Source organism: Ursus arctos, unplaced genomic scaffold (assembly GCF_023065955.2).
Source record: "Ursus arctos isolate Adak ecotype North America unplaced genomic scaffold, UrsArc2.0 scaffold_6, whole genome shotgun sequence".
NCBI lineage: Eukaryota > Metazoa > Chordata > Mammalia > Carnivora > Ursidae > Ursus > Ursus arctos.
In genome coordinates, this window is record NW_026623078.1 from 73,917,875 (window position 1) to 73,933,014 (window position 15,140).

The 15,140-nt window shown below is 47.9% G+C and overlaps 1 long non-coding RNA gene across 1 annotated transcript in view; it reads right to left on the reverse strand.

Moving 5' to 3' along the window:
- Nucleotides 1-312: 312 nt before the first annotated feature.
- The window catches only part of LOC130542948 (uncharacterized), a 35,763-nt gene continuing 20,935 nt past the window's right edge, over nt 313-15,140 (reverse strand). Inside the window, exon 2 of the long non-coding RNA XR_008957879.1 lies at nt 313-3,945. This is a non-coding gene — a long non-coding RNA (uncharacterized LOC130542948). The remainder of the gene's footprint in view (nt 3,946-15,140) is intronic.

Genomic DNA, 15,140 nt, shown 5'->3' on the forward strand with positions numbered 1-15,140 from the left:
ACATTGTGTACTGAAGTATCTAGATCTGGAAAGTTTTTATGGCGTGTACATGCCAGACTGTCCCCTTATGTACCGTTGCAAGGAGGTAGGAACAAACACCTTTCCCACCAGACCCTCCCTTCCAACACACTGAAATGTTTCAAGTATAATTGTTCTTGTATAACATTGTAGAGAACTCTTAAAGGGTACCTAGGCTTTTTTAAGTCAAAAAAGAAAAAAGAAAAAATTTTAACATACACTCCAGCAATTGTGCTCCTTGTTATTTACTCAACTGTATTGAAAACTTAGTTCACACAAAAATCTACACACATATTTATAGCAGCTTTATTCATCGTTGCCAACACATGGAAGCAACCAAGTTGTACTTTTATACACGAATAAATTGTGGTATATCCATACAGTGAACTAGTACTTGGAGATAAAAACGCACGGGCTATCAAATCGTGAAAAGATATGGAGGAACCTTAAATGAGTTTTGCCAGGGGAAAAAAAAAAAAAAAGCCAGTCTGAAGAAGCTACGTACTGCATGGTCCCAGCTGTTTGACATTCTGGAAAAGGCAAAGCTGTGGAGATAGCAAAAGGCCAGTGGTGGCCATGGACCTGAGGGGAACGGAGGCAGGGGGACTTAAAGGGAGCCCAGAGGATTTTTAGGGCAGTAAAACGATTCTGTATTATCCTGGAAAGCTGATATATGTCATTCATTATACATTTGTCTAAACTGCGAAATGTACAACGCCAAGGGTGAACCCTAATGTAGTCTACGGGCTTCAGCTAACAATACTGTATCGATATTGGTTCTTCAATTGTTACAAATATACCAAATTAATGCAAGATGTTAACAACAGGAAAAACTGTGGGTGGGATTGGGGAGGTATAAGGAAGGCTCTACTTTCTGCTCAACTGTTCTAGAGATCTACAACTGCCCTTAAACATAGTTTATTAATTTTTTTAAAAATGATCATTCTCACAGGATGCCTGCAGTATCACCAATGCCACCAAGCATGCATGGGGGCATCTAAAATGGTGAAGACCTGGGTCGAGCCAGCCAGCCATGACGATCCGAGTAATGCTTCTCTGACATTCTCTTCATGGCCAAGGCCAAGAGAAGGGCTCACTAGCATCTGAGACCTTGCCGACATGGACTCCGCCTGCTTCACTGACTCCTTTACTCTTGAGAAATTTACATAATTGGAAATACGTCGGAATGTACAGTGTTTGACAGATGCAAAGCCAGCCAACTCATACCTCCAACAGCAACATCCGTGATACTCGGGTTTGTTAAAACCAAGCAACAACGTCAAAACACTTACGTAGTGCTGAATTCAAACAGGGAACACGAGACACAAAATTCGATGGGCTTGGAAAAAATCAGAGTGTGTTCTGAACTGAGATTATGTTTAATATTCGACTCTATGGTCCCCAAAAAATCACGGTGTGTGTCCTTTGATTGGAATTACAGCTAAAACTGCACTTGAAAACATGACCGGGAGGAAAAAAAGACCAGAAGAAAAGTTCATACAGAGTTAGGGTTGCTGTATTAAGATGCTGGGATTATGTGGGATTCTTTCATCATCGCAGTGTATTTTTTGGAAGCTGATCATCAATCATCTGCTTGTTGAATGACGACTCTATGTAAAGTACTCTGCATTCCCAGGGAGTGAGTCCTTGGGTGTGGCAAACATCTTTGATGTCTCAGGCTCAAACATGAAATGGGGAAATTAAGGCCGGAAATTTGCCAAAATCCCATCATTCAGAACGAGGGCTAAAATCCAAAGGTCCTCACATCCTTCGTGGGGAAGCATTTCTAACATTGATTCTGTTCACCCAGTATTGAAATCCTTGTCTCAGCCTCGGTAGACTGTAACAATGATGACGCCTAACGCTCATTGGAAAACCTACATTTGCCAGGCTCTGCCCAGAGCATTTTCTGTGCCTTTTCTTAGTCTCCACACCTCTGGGCTCTACGAATCACTCACACCCCTCTATTCTAGTTCAGGAAAATAATGAGTCACGGAAGAGGTAAATCCAAGGTCCACAGCTACTGAGAGGTCAAGCGGGGGTTCAAACTCAGTGTGACCCTAGAGCCCAAGCTCATCGGCCTCTTTTTGTCCTGCTCATCCCTTACGAGTGAGATCTTCCCTCTGGCAGAATCTGTGGGACAGGAGTAAGGATTTTATCCACAGAGGGTCCTGGTGTATTTTCGCGATTACCAAATAAAGCGAACTGGCGTCACAGAGCCATTCATCAGGGTCTCCATACAGCAGAAGGCCTGCCAAGGCGTGGCCGCACTATTTGACTTCGCATTGACACATGGCGATGAGAAGTCAGATCACAGAGGTAATGCTGTCTTGATCTCCAGACAGATGAAGTCTGGCAAACAATATATTTTTCCACTCAACACGGACTCCAACTCCAAAAATTTCTGGAGCTGGCAGTAGCAAAATGTAAACATTGTCAGTGCTTTTAATAAATGATGGTTAATAAAACCTGAAAAGATTAGAGCCAAGAAGCCTAACTTCCTGTGTTTCCCATTATTTAATAATTTATTATATGAAATCCATTGACCTTTCAGTGGGCTTTTTTTAGAGGAAGCCGGAGCGTTAATTATGGTTTAGCTACGTTATTGAGCAACATTAGCATACAAATAGGACATCAATAACCAATTATAATCTTTGTCTTGGAAAAGCAGGTCTCTTCCAGAGCCTCTGTGACTGCTAGCTCTCGGCAGTTAATGATGGTGGCATTCAAGGCTCTTCTCAATTGACCCCCAGGGGATGTCTCCAGCCTGACATGCGGCTCCCTTGCGGCCAAGCTGGTCCAGCCGCTGAAACCAAGCAAAACCTATGCTCACCCCCCAGTGCTTCTTATCCCATGCTGATCCTGTCTACCCAAGCTCTGGCCCTTTGATTTCTGGGCTCTGTGCACCCACCTCCCCATTCTTCATCATTCAGCAGATGTGTATTGGACCCTGGCTAATCCCCAGTCACTGGTGACGTTGGGGAAACACCGGGAGCAAGGAGCTACAACCCCTCCCATAGCTTCCCTTGAGCTAAATGCAGACTCTGCACCATGACCTGTGAGGAAGGACTTGAACAGCCTGCCTCCCACTTGGCTCTCTCACCCTCTTCGTGGGCAGCCTCCCCATCCCTGACGCCATCTCTGCCCCGCTGATCGTCCTTCCATCACCTTTGTGATGCAGTCACCGCTGCCTGAAACGGTCTCCCTCCCACGGCCGCATGCATGGCTCCCATCCCTCCTGGTCCAATCACAAAGGCGGTTTTCTCCCAGGGGCCTCTGCGACCATCCCAGCTGAAGGCACCCTCACGCATAGGAAAGAAGGTCCCAGCTCTTCCTGGCCTCTGCCCCGCATTTATCTCTTGTGAAGCAGCATCCCAATCTGTGTTTAATTCTTCATTGTATGTCCACCCACTAAAATATCAGTTCTGTGTGTGTTAGAACTTCGTCATTGTGTTTCCAGCACCTAGCCCAGGGCCTGGCATGAATAGTCAATCAATAACTATTTGTGTCATTAATAAATCAATAAACGTCAGTAGGTGAATGCATCTTGGACAACGAAACAGCCTGGCATTTTATCTCTTCCGCTGTTACACCAAGCACGGTAGACCAGTCACTCACATTCCTTCAAAGAGCTGATTTTTTTTTTCTCATGAATCTCACCTTATAGCACAATGATATTTGATTTCTGGGATGAATAAGTCATTGACTTGTAGCACTTAATTTGATGGTGCCCCAAATGTCCCACACTGAGCTTACTCCTTGGGTTCCTAGGACTATCTTATTTCTGGTGACATTCCTTTCCATGGAAGAACCACTTCAGACCAAGGCAGGAAAAGCTGACAGGTCCGGGTTCTGGTCCCAGCTCTCTCAGGTTCGCTGTGTGACCCTGGACAATTCAAGCAACCTCTCTGAACTTGGTTTCTGCAACTGCAAAAGAAGAACAGGAACAGTTTCAGCAACAACAATCTAACATTCTCCGAAGCAGCCCTCGGGGGGGGGGGGGGTCACTGGTGTGGACAGATAAAAGCGAGTGAGAAAAATATTTGAACACACCTGCTTCATGGAAACCCATGGCTTCGAAACAAATACTCGAGCGCTACCCACCCTTACAGAGCTCTCAGCCAGAATGGACTTTCTGGGGCCAAGGCAGTCGCTGAAATGATTAATTATTGTCACAGCAGAAAGGTAGATGAAGAAGCGACAGATGGCCTGTGCGAAATAGCCTCGAATCACCTGCTATGAAATTAATTCCACATCTTGGAGGCTTGGGGCTCAGAACACCGTGCAAAAAATGACTGTTGATAAATCGTGTGTGTTTGTGCGTCAGCCTCTCTGCAAACACCTAAATAATATATGTCGTGTCATGTTTTCTTTCCTCCATCTCGTTTTAATACATTATCATTTATAGAAAACTGTGGGGAAACGTGGACCATCAATCAAGCCATTAATTCCTGAGATTATGCTAATGAGATGCCCGGAATAGCTGCTCCCCCAGGAAGGATGCTCTCAGCTCTCCCCAGCACAGCCCTCCCTGCGGAGATGGGGAGCCACGGCACCGCGGTGCTCCTCTGAAAAGGGCACCCAGCACGTCAGCGCTGGCACAGGCCCGCTTGGCCCAGCCAGACGGCGGAGGCCAGCGGCTTCCCTGGCAAGCTGCCCGTGAAACGGGAACGTGTGAAACACGCGGGAGGGGGGATGGTGGGAGAGCCCAGCTAATGAGTTTAGGAGGCCGCCCCCGCCCAGCCACCACTCCTGCTGGGGAGCAAAGTGGAGGAGGAAGCCCGAAAGGAAATAGAGGGCATCCTCCGTAGGGTGCTCGTCCGCTGGCCTGGCGCGAGGGGGCCGGAGCAGCCGTGACTTCCATTCATGTGGAAGGCAATCCGGGTAATGCGGGTGATGCCGAAGGAGAAAACCTCGATCATAGTAACTATCACTCACTAGGCGCTTATTGGCCGCCGTACAACACGGCAGCTCCTCCTGGCAAGCCGTGTCGCCCCCTTCTCTGCACGGGGCCCTAAGAGGGGAGTCAAGGTTGCCCAGCTAGTGAGGAGCGGAGCCGTGCCTCAGAGCCAGGCGGCCACAGCCGGGATGGTGTGCTCGCTCCCTCTCGTATCCTGCATGCAGATGACACTGTGCTTTTTTTTTTTTTTAAGGTTTTATATATTTATTTGAGAGAGAGAGAGAGTGAGAGCGCACAAGCCAGGGGGAGGGGCAGAGGGACAGGGAGAAGCAGCCTCCCCACTGGGCAGGAAGACCGACTGGGGGCTGGATCCCAGGACCCTGAGATCATGATTTGAGCCAAAGACAGACAGGTAACCGACTGAGCCACCCAGGTGCCCTGCAACTTTGTGGATTTTAATTCACTCTTTTGATGTCATCCAGAGAAACAGAGAATGGGTGTAGCCAGCTCTGTCTTTAAGATGCTTCAAATGAAAATCACAGGCTAGAATGGATATTAGGCAGGAGTGGGTGACGGTGAGGGAGCTCTGTGTCTGGACTGCGGTGGCGGTTTAATCCAATCTATATATGCTACAACGGCATAAAACCACACACACACACACACACACACACACACACACACAAGAGGGCAAGGCAAGCTCGTGAAATCTGAATGAACTCTGTGATTGAACCAATGTCACCTTCCCGGCTGTGATCCTGGGCAAGACATTCCCATGGGGGGGATCCTGGTGTTGGGCACACAGACCCTCCCTGTACATTTATTTGCTATGGACTGAAGGTCTGTGTCTCACCCCAAATTCATCTGTCAAAGCCCTGAGCCCCAGTGTGATGGTACTCGGAGGTGGAGCCTTTGGGAGGTGATTAGGTTTTGATGAGGTCAGGGCCCCCATGATGGGATTAGTGTCCTTGTAAAATGAGGAAGAGACACAGGAACAGGGTGTGACTGTACAGTGAGAAGTCAGGGGTCTACAAGCCGGGAAGGACTCCTAGGCAATTCATAGGAAAACAATAGACAACCCAATTTAAAAAATGAACAAAAAGTCAGAAAAGACAATGGGAACACAACTGGTCAAAAAGCATATGTGGGGGGTCCTAGGTGGCTCAGTGGGTTAAGCACTGGACTCTTGATTTCAGCTCAGGTCATGATCTCAGGGTCATGAGTTCAGAACCCCACATCGGGCTTTGCATTCTCTCTCTCTGCCCTTCCCCCATTTATGGGCACTCTAGAATAATAAATAAATAAATCTTAAAAAAAAAAAAAAGCACACGTAAAAATGTTTGCCTTCACGAGTAGTCTGGGAAATACAAATTGAACCAACAAGGGTATGTCATTTCACAATAACGAATTTGTAAAAATTTAAGTCAGACAATACCAAGAGCAGATAGATCATGAAGAAACAGAATTGTCATCGATTCTGAGGGAGTGTGAATTTTTGCAACCAGTCCGGGAGCCATTCAGCAGCACTAGGTCAACTTGAAAGTGTGTACGTCTAGGAGCTGATGATGTCTCTCCAAGATGTCTACCCCCAGAGACACTCCCGCGGGCACACAAGCGTGTGCATGGAGCTTCATTTAGGACAGTAGAACATTTGCAAAAAAGCTCAGCATCTATTCACAGGCGGTTCTGACTTCAGCTGGGTCCCGTCCTCCCGGGGCTCAGCTCGGCTGAAGGACAGACTTCCTGCCAGCAACAGCATCCCGTGGGGCCAGTCTGGGCTGCTGGAGGTCATGCTGAAGTTCTGGTTTTTCTGACATCAGGTCCAGGGAATTCAAACACATTTGTGAACTGTAAACACACTTCCCTGTTCTGAGGGCCACTGTCAAGGTTGGGAGCTGGACTCCATCGATGACCGTGCATAAGGTGGGCATGCGGAATCTTTCCTAGACCGAGAACACACCAGGGATGGGAGGAGGGAAGCCAGAAGCTGCTAAGCTTCAAAGCAGGTGAGCAGGACACCTGGTGTATAAACTCTACAAAGAGAGGGTGGGTAAGGCAGCCTGGGGCAGAGCATGGGGCTCAAGGGCAAGGGCTGCTGGTGAGCAGCTATTAAATGGGAGGCAGGATGAAGGAGCCGCGTATTGGTCCCCCTGCGACAGGTGCTTTCCAAAGGTTGGCTTGTTTAACGTACGAACGTTCTCGTTCTGTCACAGAGATGTCAGGACGGAGTTCCAAGGCAGCTCATCAAGTCGCAGCTGTAAGTGATGGGTCCAGGACTCAAAGCCAGGCCAGTCAAACCCCAGAAGTCACTGCCATTCATCCCTTGTCACCTCTTCACCTTTCCTTAAGGTGAATTCTTTTGCAAGCAAACTATTTGTTTGCACTTTGGTTAATGATATTTTGGACCATGAACCCAGATTCGGGGCTGGTTAGGGCGCCCATTCATTGAGTTTGGTAGCATCGGTCGTGGTATGAGGAGGGTCTTTGGAGGCAGATGGATTGAGTTGTCTCTGGAAGGGCCCGAAAACCCTCTAAATTTCGGTTTCCTGTGCTATAAGATAGGGGTAAGAGCAACAGTGCTTATCTCATCGGATGAAAAGAGGTAACACTTACAGCAGGCCCAGCCCGGTTCCTGACACAAGGCAAGAGCTCCATGAGAGTCAAATATTCTAAGCACTTCACATGTGTCCATCTTCTTTGCCCAACTAGATTCTAAGCACCTACTGGGAAACAAGCTGACTCCTGTTTATTTTTGCATGTGCTGTACAACGCCTAGAACCACCCTGTCTGGTAGGGATTAATCCATAGTGCACTGCACAAAAACAGTCTTTTACTGGGCTGCAAAATCTGGAGGTGACCCTCCTATATCCTGCAGCTTTACATTCATGAGTTCTGGAAAACTCCAGCCCCAGAACAAGCATTAGGGCTGGCCAACCTGGGCAGGGTTGTCACCAAAAGCTGCAAGTAGTACGAGCACCAGAAATAGAAGGCACATCTCTTAGGTGCTGTTTGGTTTACGGTAGCTGGTTCACCTCGTGCTTACCCAGAAGCGTTTTCCTGCCTGTTTCCTTAAATTTTGAAATGCTAGTAACTCCTCCTGTTATAGTTGGAAAACATACTTTTTTTTTCTTTCTAATAAACATTTATTGAGTCCCTTATTCTTGGGGAAACCTTACTATATGAGGAACGCAATACTTTTCATATTAGTTGGTGCCTATGTGTCATTTATACCAACAGCTGAATAAATTCCTGAGGAAAGTGGTGTCCAGTGACTAGTAGGAGACAATAGGTGATCAATTAAAAAATCAAAAGAGACAAAAATAAAATAAAGTAAAATAAAATAAAATAGAGACAGGTTTTTAAAAGGTAAATACATATTTACCACCTCATTCATTCCACTCCTAGGCATTTACATGGCAAAATGACGGCATATATCCATTCAAACACTTGTACATTGCAGCTTAATGTATAATAGCCCCAAACTGGAAACAATCATTAAAAAGTGGATGGATAAACAAATTATGGTAGCACTATTGGAAAACATACTTTAAAACACACTTTAAGGGGCGCCTGGGTGGCTCAGTCATTAAGTGTCTGCCTTCGGCTCAGGTCATGATCCCAAGGTCCTGGGATCAAGCCCTGCATCCGGCTCCTTGCTCAGTGGGGAGCCTGCTTTCCCCTCTCCCACTCCTCCTGCTTGTGTTCCCTCTCTCTTGGTCTCTCTCTCTCTGCCAAAAAATAAATAAAATCTTTAAAAATAAATAAATAAAGCACAGTTTAAAATATAGGGAATAAAGTCTTTTGAAAAGCAGCCCGCAAAAGCAGCCAGGTTTTTCGTTGTTGTTGTTTATTATGTCACAGTCAGTTAAAATAGGGACATCAGACAGAAAAATGCCAGGGACAAAAGGAGCTTGCGTTGGTCTGGCTCTGGCACATGCCATTTGTCATTTGACCTTCACCATCACGCTGGTGAAGGTCATAGTTAGACCCATTGTACAGAAGAGAAAACTGAGATTGCAGAGGAAGAGTCATGTGACAAGATACAGGACCTCCCTCCCCCCCCCACCCCCCACGCAAGGGACGAAGCAGAGCACAAACCCAGGGCTGCTAACTCCAAACCAAAGTTCCTCGCTTTGGCCTTCCTACAGCAACCTCATTGTCAAAAGCACCTCTTCTACCTGATCGATGACCTCTTTTAATGTCTCTCAGTTTAAACGGCTAATTCATTAATGAGTTTCAACTTCTGCTTGAACCTCCAGGATGACTTTCTCTCTTCTCCTTGACGGCAGGGTAAGCCTTGCCCACCTGGCACACCGGATGCGTCTTTTCTAGTCCGCTAGGGCAAACAGCACAGAGGAGAGGCAGGCAGCCCGGACTCCAGTCGCGGCTGTCCTATTGGTCCGCTGAGTGGCTCACTTCCCCCTGCCTTTGTGTCATCACCTCCAACTGGGAATTCCAGCCCTGAGCCATCTCGGGGTCGTTGTGAAGGCCGAGTGCATTTTGAAAACGGTACAAGCGCTATACAAACGTAGGCATCATTATTACAGAGGCAATAAAAGGATTGATCTCGCTGATAAACGGCGAGTGTGTTTTCGTGCCTTTGTGGTTTCCAAGAACAGCAGTAACCGCACTTGGCAGATATATCCACGCAGTTACCCAAAGCCCGGAGTACTGGGGAAAGGCAAAACTTGGCCAAATCCAAATGATTTTAAAAAGCTCTATAAAAATAAACAAGTATTCCAATATAATTAATTCCAGTCCCGTCAACCCTTCCTGCTACGTGGAGCAGCGCGGCTTGTTACGAAGCAATTACCCTTTGAGTCCTTTTAGTCCCAGCTGATCATTTTCAGTTTTAATTGTCTTGCTGGGTTTGAACGTTGTTATAGTTCAAATGCAGCCAATTAGCACTGGCCGGCCACCTCGTGATGATTTACGCGCAAAGAACACGCCAGGGAGTCCCTAGCGGACTTTGTCCCAGGTTGTCACAGCAGCCACAGCTCACACCCTCTGGTGCTGTCTTGGGGACCAGCCAAGGCTCAGAGAAAGCACCAGAAGTACTGGGCCACATTCGCCTGAGCTCGACAAACAGGATAAAATTCCCATAATGCTAGTGCCACACGTGTCCCTGGATGCCCGGGCAGGGGCAGGAGGCCCTCGTCACTAGAATTGTTTAAGCAGATGGCACAGGAGACAGTTGAACACCTGGCTGGGGCTGTGGAGGGGCAGGGGGTGGTCTTCACCCTCGCAGAGATGTCTTCCCTCCCTGGAGGTCTGTGATCCGATGCGATCTGGTCAGTGAGGGGACAAGTGCACAAGGCACAGAGGTTAAGAGTGCCAGCTTTGGGGGTGCCTGGGTGGCACAGTCAGTTACACGTCCGACTCCTGATTCCGGCTCAGGTCATGATCCCAGGGTCCAGGGATCGAGCCCCACATCGGGCTCCATGCTCAGTGGGGAGTCTGCTTGAGGATTCTCTCTCTCTCTCTCAAATAAATAAATAAATCATAAAAAAAAAAAAAGGATCCAGCTTTGGATCCAGAATATGTAAGTTCAAATGCCATCATCCACTGGCTGTAAGAGCCAGAGTGAGAGGACGCATCTCTTCTGGGCATGTCCTATCATGAGAGCGATGGTTGTGACTCAGTCTCTCTGTGCCTCAGTTTCCTCACCTGGAAAATGGGGGTGACAGTAGCACTTACTGGGTAAAGTAGTTCTGAGTACTTACTACCTGAGTGAGCACACGGAGCGCATTTCACACAACATCTGCGCGTAAGGGCTCGATCCCATAGGCACCTCATCACCACACCTTTGCTCTGTCTCTGGCGGTGTTAGAACTGCTGTCCCTGCTTCCGGCCCTGCCCCTGTCTTCTGCCCACTGCGGCCAGATGCTCTACGTCCAATCCTGTTCTTCATTTGAACACAAACCTTCTGTTGTTTTCCACCACCCACAGGGTAAACACATGTTCCTTAGCCTGGGGCATAACTCGCTTCAAGGCCGGTTCTGGCCTCTCTCCTCATCCTCGTGCCCTTCCCCCCCCCAACCCCCCCCTTGCAGCTTCTCTCCCAAATCACTCATTGTTCCCCAGCGCCTGCCACGCAGGGAGTGCTTCGTGCCTGAGAGCTATGTATCTTTCAAGGCAATGATCTCAGCACATCTGGGATACGGATGGAGGGGCTTTAAAGTATCAGGGGAAGTACGAGGGGCTGTGTGGCATTGGGCGAGTGTCCTGAGTGCTCAGAGCTCCCATTGCCTCAGTAACAGCAGATGAAGTAACAAGTCCTTTGCTGTAGAATCATGATGCAGAGTACCTATGGGCTGACTCACAATGCCCGGCACACAGTGGGGATCCGGCACCATTGGCTTTCTTCCCTTCGTCCGAATCTCCCCTAGAACCAGCAAGCAAAGCATCCCCGGGGAAGACTTCAGCATCCAGAGCAGGCTTCCCTCGGCAGCCGGTGTGGCTATAAAAATATCTTTGGGCAACAACCAACACAGGCACTGAGCTTATTGCTGGGGGTACAGATGGGGAACACAGACGGGGTTCCCACTCGCAGGGAGCCTTGTCTCACTTGAAAGACCCCCTGTACCCCAAACCAGGCTTGCAGCCAATCAGGCAGGGAGGCAGGTGATGGGATGCGGAGGGACTCACTCACCAGGAGGCTCTGAAGGGTACGAGGGTGAGAATTCAGTCCTTCCCCAAATTTGGGAAAATTAGACAAGCTTATCATGTCCTTCCTTAAAAGGCAGTCCAGTATAAGCGACAATGAAAGTGACCCCTTCAGGAACTTTCCAATGAGTAGAGAAATCAAAGCCATATCAACAGAGACCACATTTTAAGGCTTCACCCTACCTGCCATCCTCCCAGCAATATTATTCAAAATGGGACAATAGCAATATTGTAAAAAGACTACTTGTCCCAGACTTTCAGGGTCATTCCAGGTTGGTGGAATCCCAGAGTGGCATGTGTCCTGGGCCCATCATAGCCACACTCCCACCCTTACTACCGGCTCCACCCCTGCTCTCCCATCTGCCCTGTCCTCCTCTCCTGGTGCATTTCAAATGCATTTCTCCTTCAACATCGGTTTTGACCTCTTTTAGTTTTCTTTCACCTGGCTATAGTAGTGTGGGGGGGCACAAAGCAGGGCTCATTCGTCCACATTCGTCCCCCACCCCCACCCCCGCCCAAGGACTGCCTAGGATCTGAACCACCAGACCTCTTTCTTTTTTTTTTTTTAAGATTTTATTTATTCATTTATTTGACAGAGGGAGACAGTCAGCGAGAGAGGGAACACAAGCAGGGGGAGTGGGAGAGGAAGAAGCAGGCTCCCAGCGGAGGAGCCTGATATGGGGCTTGATCCCAGATCGCCGGGATCACGCCCTGAGCCGAAGGCAGACGCTTAAGGACTGAGCCACCCAGGCGCCCCCCACCAGACCTCTTTCTTGCACACCGCCAGTGGGAATGAAATACAGTACAATTGCTTTGGAAAACAATTTGGAAGTTTCTTTAAAAGTCAGATACATACCTACCACATCATCCAGATGCCCCTCGTCTAGATCTTTACGAAAAATGAAAATATATGTCCATACAAGGACTTTTACATAAATGAGTATAGGCTTATTGGCAAAACCCCAAAACTAAGAGTAACCGTGTGCCCACCCATGGTGAAGAGATGAACAAACTGTGGTCTATCCATACAATGGAAGACTACTCATCAGTCATAATGAATAAACTGCATTCACCTGCATGAATCTCAAAATAATTACACTAACAAAAAAGAGCCAGACCCTCCCCCAAAACAAGAGTTCACACTATCTGATTCCATTTACGTGAAATTCTAGAAAACGCAAACTAATATTTAGTGGGGATGGGGGCAAGGAGAGAAGGGGAGATGACGGGGGCACAGGATGCTTTTGGGGGCGATGGATGTGTTCATTCATTTGATTGTGGTGCTATTTTCACGGATATGCTCATGTGGAAAACCTTAACAGGGAACACTTTAAATATGTCCACTTATTGTGTGTTAATTATACCTCAATAAACTGATTAAAAATAAACGATGCCTGATAAACTGAACAAGTGTCAGGTGAGAAGGGAAACAAGCGCAATGAGAGATAAGGAAGAGGGTGCGGACCTGACCTGAATCTCTAGGGCCCTTCGCAAGCAGAGGCAAGCTCCCCAATCCCTTTAGTGCCAGTACTGGACTTTGACCTACCAGAGTTCATGCAGATAGCAAGTGGAGCGGGAAAAATGCTGACAATAGACCAATAGCCTATAGCCTTGGGTAAAACACTACAAGTCTGTGGGTAGAGCTGGTCTACTCGGAGATGTATAGGATTAAAAATGTGGGTGACTTATTTAGAAAGGAGCACACAGGGGCGCCTGGGTGGCTCAGTCAGTGAAGCGTCTGCCTTTGGCTCAGGTCATGATCTTGGGGTCCTGGGATCAAACCCCGCGTCGGACTCCCTGTTCAGCGGGGAGTTTCCCTCTGCCCCTCCCCTGCTCCTGTGCCCTCTCTCTTTCTCAAATAAATGAACACAACCCTTAAAAAAAAAAAAAAAAGAAAAGGAGCACACACACATACACACACACACACACACACACACACGCTCACAAGCACACACTCACATGCACACATACAGACACAGAGAAGCTTAAGCAGAGTGCCAGCAGCCAGTGTGGCAAGATGAGACTATGTTCAAAATCAAGCAAGTGTTTGGCTGGAAGCAATCACTCTGAGCTTCTGATATTGCTAATGTGTCAGACGGTGGCAGCTGGAAGAGCTCCATGGAGGAAGGGATGAATAGGAGTTGAGAAACCGAGGAGGTCTCAGTGAGCCAGAGGGTCAGCCCACAAAGACAGGGAGATGAGATGGAGCAGACGGACAGCAAGGGACAAGGCAAAGTGGACGTGGGCACTCACATCACTGCCCAGAGGCACTGGTGCAACCCCAGGGGACCAGCATCAGCTTCCAGCATTTGCTACAAGCGGATACAAGTTAAGAAGGGTTGAAAGGGTCTACCTGAGTGTACCCCTCATTTTGGGGATAAAGCAACGGGGCTCAGAAGGAAGAAGTGATTTCCGCAGAACTATCTAGCTTTTCATGACTGGACACCACGCTGACCGCCTCTCAAAAAGAATCTGGAAGGCAGAACCGGCCGACACTAGAGCCAGCTGTCTGGCCTCGTAGCCTGTCTCCCCCACTTGCCCAGAGGCCGACATGTTACTAAACCTGCTTTCTCACCTGTAAAATGGAGTAAATTAATAATACCACCTCATCGGGGTTGTATCAGTCTGGGTTCTTCAGAGAAACAAACCCAATGTTTTGTGTCTATGCACAGAGAGAGGTTGAGAGAGGGAGATTTTAACAATTTGGCTCATGTGTTTGTGGGAAGTGACAAGTGCAAAGTCTGCAGAGTAGGTGGGTGGGCTGGGAACCAGGGAAGACCTGGAGGTCAAGTCCAAAGGCAGTCGGCTGGCAGAATTCCTTCTTCCTTTGGGAAGGTCAGTCTTTTTCTATCTAGGTCTTCAACTGATTGGATGAGGCTCACCCATATTACGGAGGACAATCTGCTTTACTCAAAGTCTACTGATTTAAGTGTTAATCTCATCAAAAGTACCTTCAGAGAAACATATAGATGAACGTTTGACTAAATATCTGGGTTTTGCTGCCCAGCCGAGCTGGCACATAAAATTAGCCATGACAGAGGCGCTAGGAGAATAACCCTCACCCTTCCCCTGCCACCACTTCTTCAAGCCAAATTGCAAAACAGCTTATACGCTTAGATTAAGCTTGGTAAAAAATGGCCTCCCCACCTTCTCCCTCTTCTTTCCTCTCATACTCCCTCTTTCAAAACATCTGGCACCTCATCTGTCCCTTCCTGTCTGCCGGAGGTCCTATCACAGTTTCCCACGCAGATCTGCCCTCTCTCACAATTCCCTGTGCTCTCAACCAGTGGCTGGGTGTGAGAATCATCCAGGGAGTTTTTAAATATCCCCCAAACTAGGCCACACTGCAAACATATTAAATCAGAATTTCTGCAGGCAGATCCTGAGCACCAGGATTTTTTTTTTTTAATTCTTTAGGTAATTCCAATGCACAGCCTCCTCTATCTGCCCTGTATTCCCTTCCCTGTGATCCCACCCAGGGCAGGTGGTCAGAAATCTCATCTCCTCCCTGGGCTGATGGATTGAACATGTCCTTGCCTACGGTTCCTCTGGAAACAAT